Source organism: Alosa pseudoharengus, unplaced genomic scaffold, assembly GCF_046254945.1.
Source record: "Alosa pseudoharengus isolate Yale_2024_CS ecotype anadromous, Long Island Sound unplaced genomic scaffold, YU_APseudo_1.1 YU_APseudo_1.1_scf_10, whole genome shotgun sequence".
In the NCBI taxonomy this organism is placed as follows: domain Eukaryota; kingdom Metazoa; phylum Chordata; class Actinopteri; order Clupeiformes; family Clupeidae; genus Alosa; species Alosa pseudoharengus.
The window spans coordinates 35,038,275-35,045,618 of NW_027468565.1; the positions used below are offsets into that span (position 1 = coordinate 35,038,275).

At 42.0% G+C, this 7,344-nt stretch overlaps 1 long non-coding RNA gene across 1 annotated transcript; it reads left to right on the plus strand.

Annotated features, from left to right (window-relative positions):
• Window positions 1–1,186: 1,186 nt before the first annotated feature.
• Window positions 1,187–2,845, plus strand: LOC143141044 (uncharacterized). Its single transcript, XR_012990728.1, has 3 exons — window positions 1,187–1,297; window positions 1,440–1,563; window positions 2,522–2,845. It is a non-coding gene; the product is annotated as an uncharacterized LOC143141044 (long non-coding RNA).
• Window positions 2,846–7,344: the final 4,499 nt, after the last annotated feature.

The following is a 7,344-nucleotide window of genomic DNA, read 5'->3' on the forward strand; positions in this document are numbered from 1 at the left end:
TCAAACACACCTGGCTCCAAAGGAAATAAACAAGCTCACCGAGAGGCTTTCATGCAACTGCTGTAGACCTTATCTACTCTCTATATGCCACCTGTATAACACAATGACGTTGAAATTACATGAATATTTCATGTACACTTCAACAATTTCATTGGAATTACTTGATCTAATTGGGTAGCCACAACATGAATCAATTTTGTAAACCGAAAGAGAAATGCTGGATTATAGACATTTCATTGATGTGCAACCGACACAATACAATCAAGTAAAGTTGATTGACAAGTAAATCAAGTTTTTCTGTGTATAGTTGTCTCTTAACCACATCCACATCTTATCCACATAACAGACAGATTATCATTATTAGATATCATATTACAATATAATTTTGTTCTGATTAGCACTGACTGACCTATTATTGTCTCAAAAAAATCTGAAAAAAATACCAGGTAGGCTACCTATGTTACACACTGTAAAACTACTTGGATCAATACTTTCCAAGATACAGCCAGTTTTACGGGGGTGCCGATTTTGTTCGGCCTCTTTTTTTTGTCAACGTTCACAAGCCCATAGCGCAAGAACTAAACATGTATAGGAGGCTCAATGCATGCTGGTACATAAATAGGAATAGGCCTAGTATGTAGCAAAATTGTAACGTTTGGTCTGGATGATCATGTATGGTCCCTCGAAGTTGATCAAAATGTTATTGGAGTTTTTGGCTGGGCTATGTTTTCTTTTTCTATGGCTCTGGGCTATCCTAATTCATATAGCTAAGCATTTTCTTGATCCAAGTAATTCCTCTTTTTGTTTTACAATGACCTCATATTGCATGTCGCCTTCTGTGTCTTCTGTGTTTATCCAGTCCATGCACATGCAAAAAGGATATCATTGGAGCATGACATCATCAATGATGCAATGTCACATCCTTTTTTTCCTGTGTGGAAATGACCATCACAATGTGCATTCACTTGGTATTGCCCAAAGGGAGTGGGCGACGGCGTCCTTTTACTTTTGTGGGGATTTTATTGTTTGTTCATCATCCGGGTTAAAAACATCCAGGGGATTTTGGGACTCTGACAAAGTCCTTTCAAAATAAAATCCAGGGTATTTTGGGACTCTTTTGGGTAGTCCTTTAAAAGTGTCCTTCCTCACATTCGCCAATGTCTCAGTGCTCTCTGTGGTTCTGTCCCTTTCTCTCTCTCTGGGTGGGATCAGTAACGCATCTCTGACAACATGAGGACCCTCATGATTGCACTGTGTCTGCTGATGCTGCTTATCTCTGCGAAACTGATCTCTTGTGGTGAGTTTGGTTGATATCACTGTTATGCAGCTTTGATTGACATACCGGTATATCACTGTTACACATGCAGGTGAGCTGCAAATGTTCATGTTCATTCATGAAAATGTATGAGCTTAACCAAATGGCATGTTAAATCTAACAGCTCCTCCTCATGTCAGCACTCCTCAATGCTGCACTCATTGTCTTCCCCCATCGGTGAAGATTCCAGTGCTGCGGGTTGTGTCGTACAGGACTACTAACAACAGCTGCTACACCAAGGCTTATGTGTGAGTACAAATACTGCATGTAGGAATAATGCATTCCAGAAAACTCGGACATCTAAGGTCGAGCTTCAATTCCGATTGTGATGTCAAGGTAGATTGGTAGAAGTGAGTACTCTGGCTTCGAGTGATGTTCCATTGTACTTTTTTTCCAGTAGGAGGTCAGAATTATTGACCTCCAAGTTCGTCTGGAATGAAATTAGAAGATTCCAACTAGGACATATCTGACTCCTAATGTTTCTGGAACGCAGCAGAATAATTTTAACTGTTATCTTTATCTTACAACTTATAAACCATTGCAGAAATTAATTTCTAATGGCCGGTCATTTCTGACTGGGAATACACAGTTCTAAAGTTAAATAAAACACCCAAATTGTTATGAAAATTACCACAATTGGTGAGTTCAGATGCCCTGTGTTAACAAAGCCATGGAGCATCATGATAGTTAGAATAAATTAACATTATTTTCTTATAGAAAAAATTGGTAAATCGGTCAAATTTGACCCTAATACCGTTTCAATAGAGATCTCCGTTGAGGTTCATCTTTTTGTCCAGGATCAGACCTTGCTGCAATGAGGTTTGGTCTATAACTAGTGAGCTACTACTACCTAAAAGGCATGCAGAACCTTGCAAACACCTCGTATGGCCGTGCTGGAGACTTACCAACATACCAACTGTTTTCTTTTTTGCTATATAGTCAGCAGTGTTATGCTGTGAAAGGATTTTTCTTTAATTTTCAAGTTGGTGTGTTCCAGCCTGAAACACAGAGGTGCATAGAGTGCATATCCTCGACGACAGTAGAATGACACATGTAACTCATTCACAAGACCATATGACCACTATAAAAAGGATTTGATCCAAAAGGAAGATGATGCCAAAACTAACTGCCCAAAAGTAACATATACCTTAAAAATTATAATGTCAATCCTGTGTCTTAAAAGTAGTCTTTCTCCATGTATTACAGGTTTAAAACAAAAGCCGGGAAGGAGATATGTGTCAACCCAGATCTGCCTTGGGTAAACAGGATTGTCAAAAAGTTGAAGAAACCAGTGTGGGCTTCGATCAACAAACACCAGAAGCACTAATGATAACAGAGATGTTTTTCTGACTACCTCCATATGTAATAGGGGATCACATTTAACATGTAAATATGTGTAATTTATATTTGTGCAGTATGTCAACATGTACTCCGCTCAGTGTTCGCTCAGAAGTAACGAAATACATGTAACAGCATATACAAAATATGAGTAACTGTATTTAAACATGGTTACAAATTAAATGGGTATATTTAAACCATAGCCTATGCATCTCTCATCTGAGTCCCTTCTCTCCATCTTTGTTTATTGATAGTTCAAATGAACAATCTGTCAGGGAATGTAGAATGTAAAATCCTACAGGGCGGTGGTAGCAGAGTGGTTAAAGGAATTATCCGGAGTAAAATGCACTTTAGATCGATTTCCGGATGATTGGGGGTACATACGTTGAGATGACATCAAAATTATGTCATTCGGATGTGTTTTGAGAAAGTTTGATTGTACCGTTTTCAGTCACAACTCGTAGCCTGGAAGTGAGCGGGGCATTTCAATTGCGCCACTACAAAACGCGATTTTTGTACCTCTTCTACAGTTCCAAACAACATAACACTTACGTGGTAGTGAGTAGAGGGTCCCTAAAGCCAAACCGAAGTATCCCGAGGTCATCAAGCCAGTACCTTTACAGAAATGTTGCCATCTTTGCCGCCACCTTGAGGGGAAAGTCCGTAGGAGTCTTATTGCTGAGTCTGTTGTAACACGCTCTGGAAATTCACAATTTCGTCGCCGTTTTAAAAAAAAAAAAACATAGTCCAGTATTTCTTTCGAAATTGAAATTAAGTTGTATGGACTGGACTATGTTTTTTTTTTTTTTAAATGGCGACGAAATTGTGAATTTCCAGAGCGTGTTACACAGCAATAAGACTCCTACGGACTTTCCCCTCAAGGTGGCGGCAAAGATGGCAACATTTCCGGAAAGGTACTGGCTTGATGAAATTAATTCTGGACTCTCTATTCGACCACATAAAGACCTCGGGATACTTCGGTTTGGCTTTAGGGACCCTCTACTCACTACCACGTAAGTGTTATGTTGTTTGGAACTGTAGAAGAGGTATAAAAATAGCGTTTTGTAGCGGCGCAATTGAAATGCCCCGCTCACTTCCAGGCTACGAGTTGTGACTGAAAACGGTACAATCGAACTTTTTTCAAAACACATTCGAATGACATAATTTTGATGTCAACTCAACGTATGTACCCCCAATCATCCGGAAATCGATCTAAAGTGCATTTTACTCCGGATAATTCCTTTAAGGAGCTGGGCTAGCATAGCCTGGAAAATCCAGACCCTGGTAATCTAGAAAGATTAAGGGTCTGGCCACGAACAATGTAATGGCCCAACTCAAGGGACGGCACCAAGCATGCATTTGAAAATCTCACTGCACGCAATTGGATAACATTGGATATACATAATAGACCAGTGGTCCCCAAACTGTTTCTTCCGAGGGCCAGCTCACTATGCCTGGCTCTAAGAGAGGGCCAGAGACTCGGAGTATATCAGTAACCATAAATAGCTTAGTGCTGTGAACAACAGCAGTCTACCTTAGTTGAATATTCCATTACATTTAATCATAGGCTACTGCAATTAATTATACCATTGTTAGCTGTGTTTATGTTGCCATCATGCCATATCAGTGTAAAATGTAGCTCAAATGATATAATACTAATAAAAAGACTTTAGCATTCCCAAAAGTACTAGCAGGGAGTTCCAAAAGTATTTTATTCAAAATGTGTGAACTCTGAACTCTATTGCATACACAGCTTAAGTTGTGAACAAACAATATCCTACAAATAATTTAAAGTTCTCAAACTATGAGAGTTTTATGAAGTGCTGGCAAAAACATGTGAAATAACCTGATAAGAACTTTGTGAACTCTATGAACATTTGAATGAGTGAATAAAAATAGAAATAATTATCCCAGAAAGTCCCAGAAATATGACTTGAATAGAAGTTAATGAGTTATTAACAATTAATTGATAAACTTTTAGAATACTTTGAGCACTGATGCAGTCAGCATAGGCCTCTTAAATTGTTGGCAGGAATTCCTATAGGCCTACATTTCATTCCGTTTTTGATGGCAAACGCAAAACAGCGCCAAAACTATGAAGGTATATTGGGTGCAAAAGTGGCGAGCACATTTAACTGCAGATTTTGCATGTGCACACTAAAGTCGTAAATGTGTAACAGTAAAGTTGAAGTTGTACATATTTTTTTATATCTTGTTAACACAAAATAGGGGCTACGGGTTCACAAATCCTTTTTACAGGTACACAAATCCTTTTTACAGGTACACAAATCCTATCCTGTGAGTCACAACTTTCAAGAGTCACGCACTCGACACTTTTGCTCCAATCATTGCAGCGCAGTAGGTGCGAAACACATTTGCACATCCGTGTTTCATAATCTGAGAACATGCACAACATTCGTGCATTTGTAAACCCAAATGTGAACTAATGCATCCGAAGTTGTGCATCTGTGAAATCATTTCTCATTAATAAAATTCTACAGATCGCTTTGATTTTCTTGCACGACTACAAGTCAATTGATACAAGTGCTCGAATCTTCTTCTACGAGTGACGATACTTTTGCTCCTGGCTAGGTGATATAATAGGAGCAAAACGATTTGTATGTGTGCACGTCGAGCGAATCGATCGAGAAAACAAGGCGGCCGGATCTGGATCGCGCTCAGACTACCATTGCCTGCTCATAAGGTAAGTAACATGATAATAATATGAAGAAAGTTATCTTGTTTGTTGGTTTACATTATCATGACCGCTATGTTTAGCTTAGTTTACCTGCTTGCTAAATCCTCCAGTGCCAGATCAAGCTAGCTATCGCTAGATAAATAACTAGTTTAGAAGTACAGAAATATAACACTGCCCGTCCAAAATCGTTAGGACAGACAATCTGACACAATCGTTCTGCAATTTTCGAACAGCTGACTTGTATCTTGCACGAAGACTATTGGATAGTGCAAGGCAAGTTAGCAATTGTTTGCTGTGCAGACATTATGAATAATAAGGTCGACTTAACACCGCACACCGCAACATTTTTTTCCTCGCTTTGTGCAAAGAAAAACTATAAATCGTGTGTCCTTCATTGATAAGGAAACATGCTGAGGTTACTTACTTTATGAGCAGGCAATGGTAGTCTGAGCGTGATCCAGGATCCAGATCCGGCCGCCTTGTTTTCTCGATCGATTGCTCGACGTGCACACATACAAATCTTTTTGCACCTATTATCCAGTAGCAGTAACAGCAAAAAATGTCCTGTCCTGTTAGTACTGTCCTGAGTAGTGTCCCGAGACAGTTAGACACTGTCCCGAGACACCCAGACACTGTCCCGGGACAGTTAGCCACTGTCCTGTGACACCCATGACTGTCCTGTGACACCCATGACTGTCCTGTAACACCCAGACACTGTCCCGGGACACCCAGACACTGTCCTGTGACACCCAGATACTGTCCCGAGACACCCAGACACTGTCCCGAGACACTCATGACTGTCCTGTGACACCTAGACACTGTCCCGAGACAGTTAGACACTGTCCTGTGACACCCATGACTGTCCTGTAACACCCAGACACTGTCCCGAGACAGTTAGACACTGTCCCGTGACACCCATGACTGTCCTGTAACACCCAGGCACTGTCCTGTGACACCTATGACTGTCCTGTGACACCTAGATACTGTCCCGTGACACCTATGACTGTCCTGTAACATCCAGACACTGTCCCGAGACAGTTAGACACTGTCCCGTGACACCCATGACTGTCCTGTAACACCCAGGCACTGTCCTGTGACACCTATGACTGTCCTGTGACACCTAGACACTGTCCCGTGACACCTATGACTGTCCTGTAACATCCAGACACTGTCCTGTAACACCCAGACACTGTCCCGTGACACCCATGACTGTCCTGTAACACCCAGACACTGTCCTGTAACACCCAGACACTGTCCCGTGACACCTATGACTGTCCTGTGACACCTATGACTGTCCTGTAACATCCAGACACTGTCCCGAGACAGTTAGACACTGTCCCGTGACACCCATGACTGTCCTGTAACACCCAGACACTGTCCTGTAACACCCAGACACTGTCCCGTGACACCTATGACTGTCTTGTGACACCCAGACACTGTCCCGAGACAGTTAGCCACTGTCCTGTAACACCCAGACACTGTCTCGAGACAGTTAGACACTGTCCCGTGACACCCATGACTGTCCTGTAACACCCAGACACTGTCCTGTGACACCTAGACACTGTCCGGTGACACTCATGACTGTCCTGTAACATCCAGACACTGTCCCGTGACACCCATGACTGTCCTGTAACACCCAGACACTGTCCTGTGACACCTAGACACTGTCCGGTGACACTCATGACTGTCCTGTAACACCCAGACACTGTCCCGTGACACCTATGACTGTCCTGTGACACCCAGACACTGTCCTGGGACAGTTAGCCACTGTCCTGTAACACCCAGACACTGTCCCGAGACAGTTAGACACTGTCCCGTGACACCCATGACTGTCCTGTAACACCCAGACACTGTCTCGTGACACCTATGACTGTCCTGTGACACCTAGACACTGTCCCGTGACACCTATGACTGTCCTGTAACACCCAGACACTGTCCCGTGACACCTATGACTGTCCTGTAACATCCAGACACTGTCCTGAGACAGTTAGCT